Below are 17955 nucleotides of genomic sequence, written 5' to 3' on the forward strand. Positions count from 1 at the left end.
AGTGAGAAGCATGAGGCCTGAGTGGCCGAAGTGCAACAGGAGCTCAAGGATGCCGTCACGAAATGGGAGGACCTTGAGAAAAAGAGTAAGGACCAGTCCTTCGAGCTATCCAAGGTGAAGCAGGAGGTCCAGGAGGCAACGATAGAGGTGCGAGGTTTCTGGGAAGAGCTCCGCCAAGTGAGGAAAATTGCTGATGGTAAGCCATATTTACTGTAGAGTGTCTTTGGTGGGAAAAAAATCATGTTGCTCACCCGGATCTGGCGTGCTGCGGGCGCTTTCGCGGAGCTTCCGAGGGGTGCGGCGGATGCTACCAAGCGCTACGCGATGAGGGAGGAGGACACCGATCAGCGGCTGTTCTGGGCGCAGTTCCAGGCGCCTGAACACCCTTCCCTCCGGAGTAACCAGATGAAACAACTCATGGAGTGGCATCAGATGGCGGAGCCATCCATGAAGGACCTTTGTGTCCGGCTATGGCCCTCAGAGCCAGTACCGATCAGCTACTTTGGCCTGGTGCAGAATCTGCGCGACGCGTCACCCCAAATTGATGCCATGAAGCGCTCCATGTGTATTGAAGGAGCGTAGATGGCCTTTTCAAGGACCATGGTGCACTGGCCGAAGATCAAGACGGCAGAGATGGCCACCGGTCCCCCTCCGGCTGGGAAGGAGCATCATCGTCCCGAGTAGTATCTCTCCGTCGTTATGGATGGTGCTCGGGCAGAGGGCCAGTGCTCCAAAGATGTAATCCTTGACTGAATTGCCTTATGTGGGAATGAAAATTAGAGCTTTTTCTTATGTAATGTTGTCCTTTGAATGCTTTTACCGGAAGTGTATCCGTGTTGATTTTACTTTGACTCCTGTGCGGTCGTTTTAAGTCTAAAAGTTACCAGTCGTTGGCTTTAGCCCCCAGGTATATGCTATAAGGGGTCTTTCATCCCCGCAGTACCCTTAGGCGATGTCTAAGTGCCCGAAGGCGGTAGTGTGTGGGGGAAACTAGGCAATCGAACCATACGACTTTAATGCTTTCACTTAGCCATAGGAGCTTGACTGCGGGGGCCAGTGACTAGCCCCTAGTGTTTTGTGATGTTCGGGAAATCCAAGGCGTGTGCCTATGATCACGTGGCTTGTGTAAGGACAAACCCTTCGTATAACATGGGGAAATCACTATCGAATTGTATTTTAACACTTGTCATTGAATCGCCGACCAGTTCTTGCTTATTATGACAGTCAGTTTTTGGCTTTCTCCACTGAGGTGCTTTACAAGACCTCCCAGAAGCACAATCACAGTGGTTCTCCCTTTACCCTTTTAGCCGGACATTCGGAATGTAAGGGGGTAAGCACAGACATAATTTAGACCTGATTCATATAATGCAATATCCAAGACGCCGGACACTCAACGAGATTGTAGTGTCGGACTTGGTGCGCGGGGCGAGTGAAATTGCGCACTTGGTTTATTAACCAATTGTATCTTTTGAAAAATATGTGTGTGCCGAGCAAGTCGAAGAGCAACAAGGAAATAAATAAAGGCGATAAAGATGTCTACCCAAATACTGTAAAAGGCGATTTTATTTCCAATAAGCTCGGGACGTCTATCTGTACAATTCAGACTGCCAAGGCCTCTATTACAGGTAAAAAGAAAAGAAAAAAATCTTAACAGATGAAAGGTTTACGCAGGGCCTTGATGCATGGGTTGAAGCCTCTACTATGCCTTGTTGCACATATGCGCCTTTTCTTTTGCTTAGGTGAAAGAGATTGGCTAATGGGTCCTTGACTAGGAACCTTGAGAAGTAGCCGTTGGAGCTTGATGTTGGATGGGTCCGAGATGGCACCCATTACCATCCGAAGACATACTTGACTATAGTTCGGTTGAGCCGAACACATGGTGTTAAGGTTTATCCTTAAGCCCCCATGACGACCCATGGTATCTTGAGCGCAAAATTGTGCTGGCAGAGCACATAGTGTGTGATTGGGGTGAATATGTTGTGGGAGGGGGGTGTCCCTATTTGCAACGAACACAAGGAGGTTCCCAAATCGAGGAAAGGGCCTGAGCCCGTTATGCTGCCCCTCGGGCCTTGATGGCAGGCTGGTGTCTAGCCCCCTCGATGCTGGTGTGGTCCTTGGTAGCCAAGGCTGCGGTGTTTTCCTCGGTCCGAAGTGAGCGTTCAGTATTACCTTTGACCGCGATGATGCCCTTGGGTCCAGGCATTTTTAATTTCAGGTATGCATAATGCGGGATGGCGTTAAAACATGCGAACATTGTTCAGCCGAGGACGGCGTGATAGCCGCTGCGGAAGGGGACTATGTCAAAGATCAAGTCTTAACCGCGGAAGTCAAAGATCCTGTATTATGGTGCCCGAGCAGCGGGCCTCCATGCCTGGGATAACCCCCTTGAAGGTAGTCTTACTGGGTTTTATCCTTGATGGATCGATTCCCATTTTCTGCACCGTATCCGCATAGATCAGATTGAGGCTAGTGCCTCCATCCATAAGGACTCTAGTGAGGTGGTGTCCATTGATAATGGGGCCGAGAACCAGGGCCGCCGTTCCTCCGTGACGGATACTGGTCGGGTGGTATCTATGGTCAAAAGTGATTGGGCATGCCGACCATGGGTTGAGTTTAGGGGCTACGGGCTCGACGACATAGACAACCCGTAGCGCGCGCCTTTTCTCCTTCTTGGGCACATGGGTGGCATAGATCATGCTCATTGTCCTGACCTCAGGAGGGAACTGTTTTTGGCATCCATTGCTCGGCTTGTGAGGCTCCTCGGCGTCCTTGCTGCAGGGGCTTTTGCCAGAGTCCTCGGCTGTGAGCTTGCCGGCCTATTTTATCACCCAACAGTTACGGTTGGTGTGATTGGCGGGCTTTTCAGAGGTGCCATGGATTTGGCAAGGCCTGTCCAAGATTGTATCCAGCTTGGTTGGTCCGTCTTGGTTGCCTTTAGAGGACATTTTCCACGGTCCTGACTTGGGTAGCGAAACCCGGCATTTACTGCCATGTCGTCAGCTTTGGCGCCATTGTGCCTTCATTTATTTTTATTGTGTTGTGGCTTTCCGTTGTCATCCCGGACTTCTGTAGTGCCGGGGTCTTCTAGGTTGGTGCTTCTACGAGCTAACCAACTATCTTCTCCCGCACAAAAGTGGGTCATGAGGGAGGTAAGAGCCCCATTGTTTTTGGCTTGTCTTGGCCGAGCTGGCGTGTGAGCCATTCGTCCCGGATACTGCGTCTGAATGCGACCATGGCTTCGGCATCTGGACAGTCGACTATTTGATTCTTCTTGGACAAAAACCGATTCCAGAATTGTCGGGCCGACTCACCAGGCTGTTGGACCACGTGGCTCAGGTCATCGGCGTCCGGCGGCCAAACATAGGTGCCTTGAAAGTTGGCTCGTAAAGCATCCTCGAGCTCTTCCCAGCTCCCTATGGAGTCTTCAGGGAGGCTGTTCAACTAGTGCTGAGATGGTCCTTTAAGTTTTAGTGGCAGATATTTGATGGCCTGGAGGTCATCTCCTGGTTCCATATGAATGTGGAGAAGAAAATCCTCAATCCACATGGCTGGGTCTGTAGTTCCATTATGGCTCGATGTTTACGGGTTTAAACCCTTCTGGGAATTGGTGCTGCATTACCTCATCGGTGAAGCACATTGGGTGAGCGGCGCCCCTTATTCGGGCCACATCACGTCGAACCTCAGATTCAATCCTGGCCCGGTGTTGATCCCTAACTCTATCGTTTTGGTCAAGCCATTCTTGGTAACCGTCTCTTCTATTGGGAGGGTAACCTCTTGATCCTATTAGATTTCGGGTTCCACAGACCCATGAGAGGTTCAAACTCTGGGGTGCGTGCAAAGAACTCGTCCTCCCCAGTCTGCCTACTCTCTAATCTCACGGCATAGCTCGACAAACTGAATGGAAAAGGGACACAACAATTTACCCAGGTTCGGGCCACCTTGCGGTGTAAAACCCTACTCCTGCTTTGTGGTCGATTGGCCTCGAGGGGCTGAGGATGAACTAGTATAGTGGGAGAACAACCTCAGGAGTAGGAGTGTTCTTGTGATCGATGAGCTGGTGGGTGTGAGGATGGTCTGAGTGATCCATCGTCCTCCTCTATGATGGTGGCTAAGTCCTATTTATAGTGGCCTTTGTCCTCATAACAAATGAAAGCGGGAAAGGATCCCACAATGGCCAAATTCGAAGGGAGACAACTAGTAGATGCTATCCTGACAAAATTACTCTTTGCCTACAAAAGCCTCTGGTCGTGACACTGTGGTGGGCTCTGCGATGACCTCCATCCTGCCATCCTGGTGGTTTTGGTCTTGTTGCACTGGAATGGAAACCTTTGCCTGTTTTCTCGGGACTCCGCGCCTGCGCTTGCCTCCTTACCACCAAAGAGGAAACTGTTATGTTGCACCCGATGGAGCCCGCCTGGCCTTGGTCATCATGGCTCATGTCATCCGAACCTCGTGAGGTGAGCCTTGCATAGAGATCTCCGCTCCTCGGGAGGCAGCCTGAGGAGGCCGCTCCTCGTGGAGGTCTTGGCGTCGTATGCCTCACGAGGCTTGGCACCTCGCGAGGGTCTTGAGCTGTTGATGCTGAAGCTGGGCCATACCGGGCCGTCGATGGAGCCACGCCATGGGCCGCAGGTAGGCAAGTCTGGGTACCCCCATTCCAAGAACGCCGACAGTAGCCCCTGGGCCCAAGGCGCGCTCGAACTTGGCTTCGAGGCAAAGCCAAAGGGCAAGTGCGGAGCGCCGCGGGCCCTAACTGCCTATGGCCTTGGTCGACGCGTGGCGAGTGATGGGACGTGGGTGTCTTCGCTTCCCCATGCTGCCTCGATAACCATTCGGCTTGACGAGACTCCGCTGCATGCAGAGAAAACCATCATTGTGTGGGATTGTGGAGGCTGGCGGTTGGCCTCCCTCAGGCTATAAATGAGGGGAGGGGTGGAGCCCCTCTTGCTCATCTCCATCTTCTCACCGTCCTCTTCTTATCTTCCTTCTTGCCCCATCGTTTTGCTGCAGTCCTCATGGCGCCGACGAGGAAGTTCTCCGCCGCCGAGAAGGGGAAAGCACCCAAGGAGGGGCCAGACTCGCTGCCGCCCAAGAGGGGGCGAGGCCTCCCCATCAAGCATGCTGCAACATCGGTGGTAGCTCCTCAAGGGCGCGGGCGCACTTCTTCAGGGGCTGGTGTTGCTCTGGGTGGCTGCGGCGGTGCTTAGGTGGGGGCCGCCAAGGGCGAGGCAGCCCCTGCGATGAGGGGAGGCGCGCCGTTGTCGCCTGGCCTCCTTGGCCGCGCTTCCATTCGACGGATATGCTCTCGGAGTTCGTCGTGTGGTCGGAGAGGCTCGCCGACACCTGGCGCCAGCTTCCGTGATCCTTTGCCAGTGAGCTGCCGGCCACGGAGCTTAACAGCCTCTGGCTGCTGCAGCAGGGCCTCATGGTCCGGGGTCGAGGTAACCGCCGCAGGCAACGTGGCCCTAACCAGCGGTTGGCAGGCGTTCGCCCACGCACGAGGCCTGAGCAGGAGGTGCACCCTCCACTTCAAGTATGATGGCCTCGCAACCCTCTATGTGAGGGTGTTTGGGGAAGACGGTCGTCGCACGGGGTGCTGCCCCGAAGACGACAGCGGCGATGATGAGCTTGGCCTTGACAGCAGGCGTGGCGACACCGAGGGTGAGCTTGCCCTTGGCGACGGCTGTGCCTCCTTTAGCAGCGGCGGCTCCTCTTCCGGTGAGAGCACGAGCAGTGGTGGCTACGACCAGCCGCCATGTGCCGGGCTCGCATTGGGGAAGGTGGCGGGTCGTCTCGTCGCCGTGCTCCGGTGAAGCGGGAGGAGGACTCTGGCTTAGTCCGGGGCTGCCGGAGCCTCGCTTCAGGAGCTACTGCGGCCGTGCAGGCCAATTTTGTTTAACCTTTCCTTCTTCCTGCATTTTGAAAAAAATAGGGGGCCCTGCTAGGGTGTGTAATGAACTATGGCACTTACGCCACTATGTTATGCTTATTATTTTGATGTTATGCTGTGATATCTGTGCTCCGAGTAGGTGCGGTAGGGTAACTTAGCTTGACATGCTCGCAGTAGTTTCCCACCTCGCGAGGGCCCGCCCTTCGGCATCTGGTGAAGCTCTCTTCTTGACGACTCAGGAGCCATCGGCCTCAGGATGCGTCATAGAGCAGCAGAGTTGTTAGAAAGTTTGATGGGGTGCCTTGTTCTTCCTTGCGGGAGCCTCGATGCATGAGTTAGTTGTGGCTTATGACACCGCGTCGCGCTGCCCGAGGGGCACTGACTTAAGAGTGTGTGCATGTCCACGAGCTCATTCCAGAGCGTCTCGCGAGGATCAAGGAAGCCGAAGCTCTGGGCCAATAGGGCTTTGGCGAAGTGTGTTCGCGGTGCAGGCGAACCCAACACACGCACACACCTGCCCAGCCCCTGCGCGCGAGACACGCGAGGAGAAGCGACGGGTAACTGCCGATCTGCCCGAGCCAAGACTAAAAGGCAAGAGAAGTAAAAAGGGAGAATCCAACTTGGCAATCAAAAAACGTGAGAACTCCTAATTCCATTAAAAAGTTGCAAACCCACTACAGAAAGCAAGCAAATGAATAGCCGCACCCGACACCTAGTCTAGTCTTCTCACCAGCGCTGAGGTAAGTGCTGCCACTAGGACGTGGGAGGGAGCCCCCGTGAGGCCCCAAGGCGACATTTAGAAGACTCCGGGGTGTGTACAACCCCACTCATTATTACGTGAGAGTGTCATGAGCGGAGACCTTCATAGACACTGGGCCTTGCTTCATGGGTAGAACCATTAGAAGCGCTGGATGTTCCAGGCATTCTGGATGGGGAACCCATCCTACATCTCCAGGCACGCGGCACTAGCCTAGAGGCATGGGCGATCCTGAACAGGCCCTCCCACATGGGTGAGAGGTTATGCAGCTCCTCCCTAGAGAGCACCCGCCTCAAGACGAGATCACCCACCTCGAGCGTCTTGGAGCGGACGCTGCGGCAGTGGTACCACCGCAGCGCCTGCTGGTAACTTGCTGCTCAGAGCGCAGCTTGATGGCAGAGTTCCTCCCCCAGCACGAGGTCCATCCCCCGCGAGGCGTCCTAGCATGCCTCGTCAAACACCAAGACCCGCGCGGAGCGATGCCTGACCTCGTGAGGGAGAACCGCTTCAGCTCCATAGATGAGGAAGAATGGAGTTTCACCTGTTGGCTTGGTCGCGGTGGTGCGGATGGACCACAACACGGACTGGAGCTCGTCCAGCCAGCCCCTGCCGCAGGCCTCGAGCTTCTTCTTCAAGGTTCTTGCCTTGAGGCCTCTCAGGACTTCCGCGTTGGCGCGCTTGGACTGGCCGTTGCTCCTGGGGTGTGCCACTGAGGCATAGCATATCTGTGTTCCAAGGTTAGCACAATATGTATTGAAAAGGTTGCTAGTGAACTGTGAGCCATTGTTGGTGATGATGCGATTAGGGACCCTGAACTGGCTCACAAGGCCCTTGATGAACTTGACTCTTGAGCCGACTGGGATGGTGCGGACAGCCTCCACCTCCGCCCACTTGGTGAACTTGTCGACGACGACACAGAGGTAGCGGTAGCCCCGGGCACTTGAGGGAACGAGCCCAAGATGTCTAACCCCCAGACCGCGAATGACCATGAGAGCGGGATGGTTTGGAGACCCTAAGCAGGCTGGTGGATTTGCTTGGCATGGAATTGGCAGGATTGACAGGATCTCACCAGCTCGGTGGCATCATTGAGCGTCGTGGCCCAGTAGAACCCGCTGCGGAATGCCTTGCGCACGAGGGTGCGCGATGATGAGTGATGACCGCAGTCCCCGCCATGTATGTCGGCCAACAGCTCACATCCCTGCTCCCTGGAGATGCATCATAGAGAAACTTCGTTTGGCCATTTCTGAAAGAGCTCACCGTCTTGAATGCAGTAGGCAGTGGGTTGTCGAGCCACACGCTCTACGTCTTCCTCCTTCTCTGGCAGGGTCCCCTAAAGCAGGTACGCCTTGAACTCTTCGCTCTAGCACCCCTCCTGAGGCTCGAGCGCGAGGAGTAGACGTACTCCCTAGGTTGGGCCGCAAGCGGGGGCTCTCGAGAGGGGTGCTCAAGGGAGCTCCTCCTGGGGCGATGTTGGTTCCGCGGCAGGAGGGGCTGCTGAAGGCTTGAAGAGCCCCTCCTTGAAGACGACCGGCTCCTGAGGCAGGCGCCGGGACGCCCCCTTGGCGATGTCGTTGGCTTCCTTGTTCGTGCCGCGCGACACATGCTGCAGTTCTAGGCCCAAGAATTGTTTCTCAATTTTGCGTACCTCCGCAAGGTACGCCTCCATGTGCTCATCCTTAGGCTCATATACTTTGTTGGAGAAGTTTATGAGGAGCTGGGAGTCGCCCTTGATGGTGAGGCGCTTCACTCCCAAGGATGCCGCAGCCTTGAGACCGGCGATCAAGCCTTCGTACTCCGCGATGTTGGTGGAGACCTTTTCACCCTGCTGGAAGCAGAGCTGCACGACGTAGTAGAGCTTGTCCTGGGTGGGCGAGATGAGCACGGCTCTAGCCCCCGCGCCCTGACACGCGAAGGCGCTGTCGAAGTACATGACCCAGCCATCCGGTGCCTCGCTTCCTGGTGAGAGGGGTCGGTCTCGCCTGCTCCGGGGCTGAGGACGCCAGTCCATTCCACCACGAAGTCGGCGAGTGCAGCGCCCTTTATGACCCCGGTGGAGCTGAACTCCAACTGGAATGCCTGCAATTCGATGTTCCATTGGGCGACTCTCCCCACAGCATTGGGGCTCCGGAGCACTCTTTCCAGCGGGTAACAACTTTGATGGAGTGGCCTTGGAAGTAGTGGCGTAGCTTGCGGGAAGCGACAAGGAGTGCGAGCAAGAGCTTTTGCGGCATGGGGTAGCACGCCCGCATGTCGCATAGTAGCGTGTTGACGAAGTACACCGGGTGCTCGACGAGGGCAGAAGTGTTGGTGGGGTCTTGTACCTCCTGAGGTTGGAGGGCCTCAGGAGCTTGGCCGTTTGTTGGGGCAGTCAGAGCCTCAGGAGCATCGTCCTGAGGATCCTGGTCATCTGTTGGTGCTACCGAGGCCTCGGGAGCGCTGTCCTGAAGCTGTGTCGTCTTGACCGGGTGTGCGGCGTCACTGGGCGGGCCCTTGGCCTGGAGCTCCTCCCGGACCGCCACCAGCGCTGAGCTGGCAGAGTGAGGAGTGGCGGCCAGGTAAATCACCAGGGGATCAAGAGGACGCGTCTCTACCATCACAGGTGGGCTGGTGAGGTATCTCTTGATGTCTTGGAATGATGCGTCAGCCTCCGGAGTCCACTCGAATGGTCCCTTCTTTTTCATCAGATTGAAGAATGGGAGGGCGCACTCTCTCAGCTTGGAAATGAAGCACCCTAGCGAGGTCACATAGGCCGCCAGCTTCTGCATCTCCTTGAGGGTCTGTGATGGGCTCATCCTCTCTATTTCCTTGACCTTCTCAGGGTTGCCTCAATTCCCCTATGCGACACCAGTAAGCCCAGCAGCTTGCCAGAGGGGACGCCAAACACACATTTCTTCAGATTGAGCCGTAGATCTACCTTACGCAGACTGGCAAATGTTTCTTCCAGGTCTTCAATAAGGGTCCTCGCCTCTCGAGACTTCACCACTATATTGTCAACGTAGGCCTCGGCGTTCCTCCTGAGCTGCTGACCCAGGGCAATGTGCATCAACCGCTGGAAAGTTGCTCCGGTGTTACGCAGTACGAACGGCATGCAGGTGTAGCAATATACCCACCATGGGGTCAGGAAGGATGTCTTCTCAACATCCTGCACCGTCATCTTGATTTTGTGGTAGCCCAAGAAGGTGTCCAGAAACCACAGCAGGTTGCATTCGGCGGTGGAGTCGATGATCTGATCAATACGCGGGAGCAGGAAGGGGTCTTGAGGGCAAGCCTTGTTGAGGTTGGTGAAGTCGCCACACATGCGCTCCTTCCCGCCCTTCTTGGGGGCGACCACCAGATTTGCCAGCCACTCTGGGTACCCCAAATGACACCAGCTTCTTGTAGTTTGCATGTCTCCTGGACGATGAACGACCGCTTCTCTGTGGACTGCCTCCGCGCCCTTTGCTTCACTGGGCGCACGTTAGGGCATGCCCTCAAGTGATGCTCGATTACCCCCCTCGGGATCCTGACCACATCCTTAGGCTCCCATGTGAACACATTCTTGTTCCTGCGCAAGAAGCTGACAAATGCCTCCTCTTGATCTGGAGGGAGACCGGCACCTATGGTGAAGGTGGCACGCGATGCCCTGTCTTCATCAACTGGCACCTGCTTCGTCTCGGCGCGATCTTGGGAGAACAATTATTTCTTCTTTGCTGGTGCAGCCCCCGGAGCCTCTGGGGATCCTTCCTCATTTGGCCGTGTGGCAGCCGCGGCCCTGAAGGCGAGCTTGAGGGCCAAAAAGGCTTCCTTGGTGTCTCCGGCTACAATGAGGACGCCGCTGATCCTCGGCATCTTCATGCGATTGTAGGCAGGGTGGGTCGCTGCCATGAACTGGGCCAAGGCCGGGTACCCGAGGATGGCGTTGTAAGGGAGGCAGATGCGGGCGATGTCGAAGTTGATGTGCTCGGTGCGGTAGTTGTTGCGGGTGCCGAAGGTGGCGGGGAGGCGGATCTGCCAATGGGAAGGTGGAACCATCGACGACCCCGGAGAAGGGCTTGGTGGGGTGGAGCTGGCCATGAGGCACGTGAAGCAAGCCAAGTGCCTCTACAGAGAGCACATTGAGGCCGGATCCACCGTCGATGAAGGTCTTGGTGACCGCCACATTGCAGATGGTGGGGGTGCAGAGCATCGGGAGCGCACCGGCGCCCTGTGGTGCTCGCGGGGTGGTCCTTCGAGTCGAAGGTGAGGTCCACCTTGGGTGCCTCCCAACCCGGGGGAGCCCCCTGTTGTACGCGGTGGCACCTACCTGGCGAAAGAACTGCTTGACGTGGCGGTTGGAGGGCGGCGCCTGTGAACCACCGAGGAGGGCCATGATGGTGGGGGGCGCCGGTGCCGCGAAGCGCGCTATGAAGAGGCCGCACAGCTCCTCCCAAGAGGCCATTGAAGATCCTGGCAGGTCGAGCAGCCAAACTCGCAGCGCGCCTGCGAGGGCCATAGGCAGCCAGTTGGCCATGACCTTGTCGTCGCCGCCGGCTGCCAACACAGCCTCCTGGTACGCCTGGAGAAAACCTACCGGATCCGCCACGCCGTCGTATCAGGGTGGCAGCTCCGACCTAAACTTGGGTGGCCACTTCACCCTCCGCAGGGCGGGGGTGAAAGCTCGGAGGCCCTCGGCTGCTCCGAAGGAGTGCATCGATCTGGTAAATGGAGGAGTGTCCGACATGAGAGCCAACAGCAGAGCGCAGCGGGCAGAGCGGCGGATCTTTGACGCACCCCTACCTGGCGCGTCAAATGTCGGATTTCGGGTTCCACAGACCCTTGAGAGGTTCGAACTCTAGGGTGCGTGCGAAGAACTCGTCCTCCCCAATCTGCCTACTCTCTAATCTCACGGCCTAGCTCAACGAACTAAATGGAAAAGAGACATAGTAGTTTACCCAGGTCCCGGCCACCTTGCGATGTAAAACCCTACTCCTGCTTTGTGATGGATTGGCCTCGAGGGGCTGAGGTTGAACTAGTACAGTGGGAGATCAACCTCAGGAGGAGGAGTGTTCTTGTGCTCGATGAGCTGGTGGGTGTGAGGATGGTCTGAATGATCCGTCGTCCTCCTCAATGGTGGTGGCTAAGTCCTATTTATAGTGGCCTTGGTCCTCGTCCCAAATGAAGGCGAGAAGGGATCCCACAATGGCCAAATTCGAAGGGGGACAACTAGTACATGCTATCGTAACAAAAGTAGTCTTCGCCTGCAAAAGCCTCTGGTCGTGACGCCATGGTGGGCTCGGCGATGACCTCCGTCCTGCCGTCCTGGCGGTCTTGGTCTTATTGCACCGGAATGGAAACCTTTGCCTAATTCCTCGGGACTCCGCGCCTGCGCTTGCCTCCTTAGCACCAAAGAGGAAACTAGTACACTGCACCAGTTGGCGCCCGCCTGGCCTTGGTCGTCATGGCTCATGTCATCCGAACCTCGCGAGGTGAGCTTTGCCTTGAGATCTCCGCTCCTTGGAAGGCAGCCTGAGGAGGCGGCTCCTCGTGGAGGTCTTGGCATCGTCCGCCTCACGAGGCTTGTCCCCTCACGAGGGTCTTGACCTGTTGATGCTGAAGCTGGGCCATACTGGGCCGTCGATGGAGCCACGCCGTGGGCCGCTGGTAGGCAAGTCTGGGGACCCCCATTCCGAGAACACTGACAGATCCATAGATAGACCTTGACTAACCTGCTCTAACGGCCAGGTCATGTCAAAGGTTGTATTGATATACGGGCTGTGCTGCCTCCCTTCCTTTATGGCGAGGAGGGGCAGGTGGGTATTCGGCCTTGCCCACCAGCCTGTCCCTTCCTTGAGGGGGGCGGTTAGGCTGGTCGCCTTGAGTTCGTCTGGGCGGTGCAGGCTCAAGGGCCTCGTCATTGAATTGTGGCAAGAATTTGTGCTTGGGGTAGCTCTTTGTCTGTCGTTCATTCTTCAGCTGCTAGGACTTTCGTCCATATATCATTGAGGGTGTCTTGTTTGGCTTTTATGTGTTGTTGCTTCTTCTTCAAGCTGCATGAAGTGGCTATGAGTTGTTGCTTGAACCGCTTTTGTCCCAATGGATCTTCTAGGATGATAAAGTCTTCAGCTCCAAGGCTGACCTCCTCTTCGGAGAGAGGCACGTAATTGCTATCTTTGGAATCATTGGGGTCCTCGGGAGTAAGATGAACCACTTGCCCCTCTAAGCCATCGGGCTGGTGCTCGGGGCCGGGGTCACAGAGGTCTTCCCCGTTTTCCGAGGTGTCACCCTCTTCGATGCCCGTGTTGCTTTCCCTCCCTCGTCGCCCCTTGGATTGTCAGCATTGTCTCCGGCGTTTTGGGGGCTCCTCTCCAGGCTTGTTAGTGTCCCTTCTGGGGGTGCCATCCCCATTAGCGCCATCACTGTCGTCCTTAGGGGGTGTCCACCTTGTAGATGTTATAGGTGGATGTGGCTGTCCATCGACCGGTGACGGGAGGGGCGACGTCTATGTGGGGCGTGGCTTCACTGTTGTCATCCGTGTCATCGGCCTCCTCAGAGGCATAGTCCAACATGTCAGTTAGGTCTTCGACAATGGCTACTAAGTGGGTGGTGGATGGGACATAAAATTCCCTGTGGCCTGCCTAAAGGTTACATTGAGTGTGAGCCTTGGTCGGGCCATCAACAATGGTCATCATCTGAATCCGATCGAGCGCTTCGTTTAACAGGGCGAGGTCGACTAAACTGGCGTGTGAGGTTTCGTCAGAACTGACCTCCGTCGTCACTATGAGGCGAGGCATGGGTTCGGCTAGGGCGAGATCCTGGTCTTCGGATGTCTTACTTGCGCCAAGGCTCGAAGCCGAATCTGCGGTGAGGAGGGCGAGTCCGGCTGGGGTTAGCCCCCCATCTTTGGATGCCGAACTCCCGTTGGGGCTCGAAGTCGATCCTATAGTAAGGGGGGAAAGTCCTGACTGGGTTGATTCCTGGGCTTCGGACATATGAGTTGCTTCTGAGCTCGAAGCTGACGGAGCGGTAAGGGTCGATCCGGCGATCAGATCAGGGAAGAGCCCTAAAGTCAATGCTTCGGAGGCCGTGGCCATTTCAGATAAGGCTCAAAACCCAGTGAAGATCAGATCGCCCTAGTGTCGGTGACATACTCGAAGTTACTAAAGCTGATCTGATGCTCAGGGGCAAAACTATCAACCTAGTTGAGATGATCGCTCGAGTCAGCATGAAGGACAATGCTACCGAACGCGAAAAGCTGCCCATGGATGAAGATGTACCTGGTGCTGATCCCGTCTCCGATGATTAGGTGAGCTATCGATCCCTCGGCGATCCAATAGAGGAACTCTCGATGAAAGCACCAATGTCGGTGTCAAAACCAGCGGATCTCTGGTAGGGGTCCTGAACTATGGATCTTGGATCGATGGGGAACAGGGGACGTGGGACACGATATTTACCCAAGTTCGGGCCCTCTCTAAGAGTTAATACCCTATGTCATGCTTGATTATATTGCTTGTGTATATGGGGATTACATAGTTGATCTACCATGAGATCGGATGACTAAACCCTAAACTAGTAGGATGGTGATTATTGTCTTAGCCTCTATGGACTAAACCCTTTGGTTTATATAGACACCAGGGGTGCTAGGGTTTACATATAGTCGGCTACATCAGGGGAACGCTGGATCTTCCATCTTGACTTGGAGCACACACCAAGGCACAAAAAGTCTTTGGTTCGGGTACAGTGCAGCCCAACAGTCCGACCCATGAGAGATAGGCCTGCCACAAGAGGACCCCTAGTCCAGGACTCCCTCAGCGGGTACTCCACCACCCTTTATAGGAGTAATATGGGTATTAATTGTGAAGATTTTTCCATTTATTACATATCTCAAATATTATTTGGGCATTAATACTCCAAGATTTTCGTTATAAAACTAGGACGTGGTGCAATTATCGTATCTTATCTACTATAAGTGTGACCAATCAACTAGGGTTAACATTATCCATATGAGAAGATAATGTGAAGATCTTTCCATTTATTACATAATTCAAATGGTTTTTGGGCATTAGTACTTCAAGATTTTTGTAATAAAAACCAAGAGGTGGTCAATTATCATATCTTATGCAATTAATACCATGACATATTTTATTATGAAATGCAATTTATTGCTCTTCTTGAATGACAACCATTCATTTCATGATAGTTGCATAACTTTATAAATATGATGGTAGACACATTAACAAACGGAAAATTTCATATTTCCACCATGAAAGAAAATCCATCTATCAGTGTGACCATTCTCTTAGCATATTTTATTCTAACCATCGGAGGAAAAGAAGTAAAGTGTATAACACAAGAAGAAAATACTAGTGCGATCCCACTGAATCAAAAAATCAATAGGACTATTCTGGTATGCATAGATTCATCTTAGTTTGTATATCTATAATCATTTTTTGGACTATGAAGTTTAGGTTATACAAAAATAGGTTCATGGAAGAGATGTTTACGACTGCATCGATGTGAATCTACAACCAGCCTTTAGCCATCCACTACTGAAAGACCACAAGATCCAGGCAAGTTTTAATAATCAATATATTATAACATTCATGTACTGGCTAAGTAAAATGTAGATGTTCATGTAGATGTACATGAATGGTATGTTATTTGATATAGACAGTGGCAGGTTGGTAGCTAATGCATATAATCATGGTAGCAATTATTTGAACTCCAGTTTTTATACTAATACTTCATAAATAAGTTTTCATGACACATCTAGTGTTCTTAATTTCTCTTCATGTTATCTTTATTTTATAGAATATAAATATACAACATTTTGGTATGATCACCAAGCAGGGCAACATGCAAATTTAACTAATTTTATTGATATGTTTAATTGCGCATTATAACACATAAACATGAACATTTTTGATCATTTTTTTTCTTAAAGTACATGTTGATTAAATTTTCCTCATTAATAGATGGAACCAAGCTCTTTCCCACTAAGTACTTCTACCAAATCTCCATTGACGGATGCCATCCCACAAGCCCAATTGGCCCTGATTGAGTGCCCTACAGGAACGATTCCAATATTACGCAAAAATAGAAAGGTCCACATGCCAGTAGAAACTATTGGTAAAGTGATTAGCCAGGATGAACATGAGGTGAGTTTTTAATATATATTTTCCGGTGATTTAGTTATCATGGTAGATTATGACAATGTAAACTTTTCCTTGGAGTTGTTGAATGCACAACATTATTGTCTTGGAAACCACATGTCGGAACAATAATTACCTAACAACATTCTAGGATTGTATCACATTAGATTCATCCTTTAGATAAAATATATGGCCCAAGGTAGTCAAATAAGTAAATGCAAATGATTACTTGTATAAACATTTTTACACTTGACATTTGTGTTACCATTGGAGCGGATTAAACTTTTCTCCAAGTGTTTCATCTATATTGACCTTAGTTGCACCATTAAGTGATGTTCATAATTTTTTTTGTGATATGATGTCAATCTTTCTTATGTTTAATAGGAATTAGTATTTTCATTGTAAACAAGTCAATATCTTGTTTGGGCTTGCAGGTTGCAGGAATAGAATATTTTGATGTGCTATATGGGACGCGGGCTAAAATAAATGTCTATAATCCTATGGTGAAGAATAATAGTAAGTATCTAAGTGCATCATGGATACAAATTAGTAAGGTACAAAAAGTAGGTGTTGCAGATGGGATAGGGGCCGGTTCTTGGGTGTATCCAAGCTACAGTGGCGACAACTTTGCTAGGTTTCATGTTGCTTGGGTAAGCCATAACTGTTTCTTTGGATGCATATTCTTTAATTTAATAATAACTTACAATATACCATTTTATTGACATTGACACACATTTATGTAAAGCTTGATGGCTTAAAGACTTGCCCTGATCATGATTGTGGCGCTTTTGTGCAAGTAAGCTCAAGTGTTGGTCTAGGAGGAAGACTTAAACCAGTTTCTGTCTATAATGGACCACAATACCTCATAGATGTTATTATTTTCAAGGTATACTCATGTAAATATGTTTGCTAATTCTTGTATTTTGTTTTCTCATATGAAATGCATGAATGATATTTTGATGAAAACTTTAAGACTTTGCTTAAACCAAACTTATAGGTCGTCAACCCATAATATAACACAACATTACTAAGAACCTTTGATTGTACACAATATTTTAACATGGGGGGGGAGAGTCCCAAATATATCTCTAATATTATATTCATGTTAACACGACATACAATTAAAAGGATAGTTTCACCTCACCACAAACATTTTATCAACTGTTATTCATTTCAACTTTGTTAAGCATTTACATGAACCTTTGATTTATTTTAGGACCCAAAGACTAAAAATTGGTGGGTGGCTTATGGTCCACAAAACATACATATTGGATACTGGCCAAGGGAAATTTTCCATTTCATGAAGGATCAATGAATTATGCATTATGGGGTGGATATGTTCAAGGTCCAACAGCCTCATCAGACTCTCCACAAATGGGTAGTGGTCATTTTGCTTCAGAAGGATTTGGAAAAGCAGCATTTGTGAGTAATATCCAAATTGTAGATAATGAGGGCAAGTATGTTACTCCAAATGACAAGCAAACTGGTCTTGTCGCCACCAATTTATCAAAATATACTGCGAAGGTTCATGGTTATGGATATAGTCACTATGGTGTGCATACTTACTATGGTGGACCTGGTGGTTTTGTTTGAATATATATATATATGTATAATTATCAATAAAGTTTCCATAATCTAATTAATATGTCAACTTGGACAAATTATTTTGTGATTTTATCATGCTCGAATGTATTTATAGTGGTGGATAAGTTGAGTCATCCAACAGTGTAGATTAGGTTTGATTTCCTCGGCTATACGCCGTGTATTTTCCTGTTTCTTCTAAAAAGTGTTATGTTTGATGTCGTATAAGAATAAGAGAGATAAACTTGTTAATTGCACTATGTGTGTACTTCACTCTATGTAGATAAGACATTGAATATATTGCCAATTCTTGCGATAAGTGAGAACCATTTTATTTGTGTGTCTCATCTTTCATGGTACGTGAGGAAAATTTCATAGATTTCCTAAAAGTTTAAAAGGTTCCCAAGTGATGGTAAGAAGACATGATGAACTTCTAAAGCAATGATAATGCCTAGACCAATGGTGGACGAAGAGAGTGGAGACAGGGTTAAAGGAGATGAAGGGGGAGATGTAGCTTTGTCTTCTCGCAATGAAATGGTTGTTAAGGACATGCAAAAACTGCCGAAAAGGAAATGAGTGGGGAGAGATTTTACATTTCCCTCTATGAATAAAACACATGT

The 17955-nt window shown here is 51.3% G+C and overlaps 1 pseudogene across 1 annotated transcript; it reads left to right on the forward strand.

Moving 5' to 3' along the window:
* Positions 1–14817: 14817 nt before the first annotated feature.
* Positions 14818–17587, forward strand: LOC125506961 (protein neprosin-like; annotated as a pseudogene). Its single transcript, XR_015603289.1, has 6 exons — positions 14818–15009; positions 15086–15172; positions 15578–15760; positions 16189–16404; positions 16500–16640; positions 16971–17587. The product of XR_015603289.1 is annotated as a protein neprosin-like (transcript).
* The last annotated feature ends 368 nt before the right edge of the window (positions 17588–17955 follow it).

This window comes from Triticum urartu, chromosome 5A (genome assembly GCF_056163025.1).
Source record: "Triticum urartu cultivar PI428250 chromosome 5A, HENAU_Tu73, whole genome shotgun sequence".
Taxonomy (NCBI): domain Eukaryota; kingdom Viridiplantae; phylum Streptophyta; class Magnoliopsida; order Poales; family Poaceae; genus Triticum; species Triticum urartu.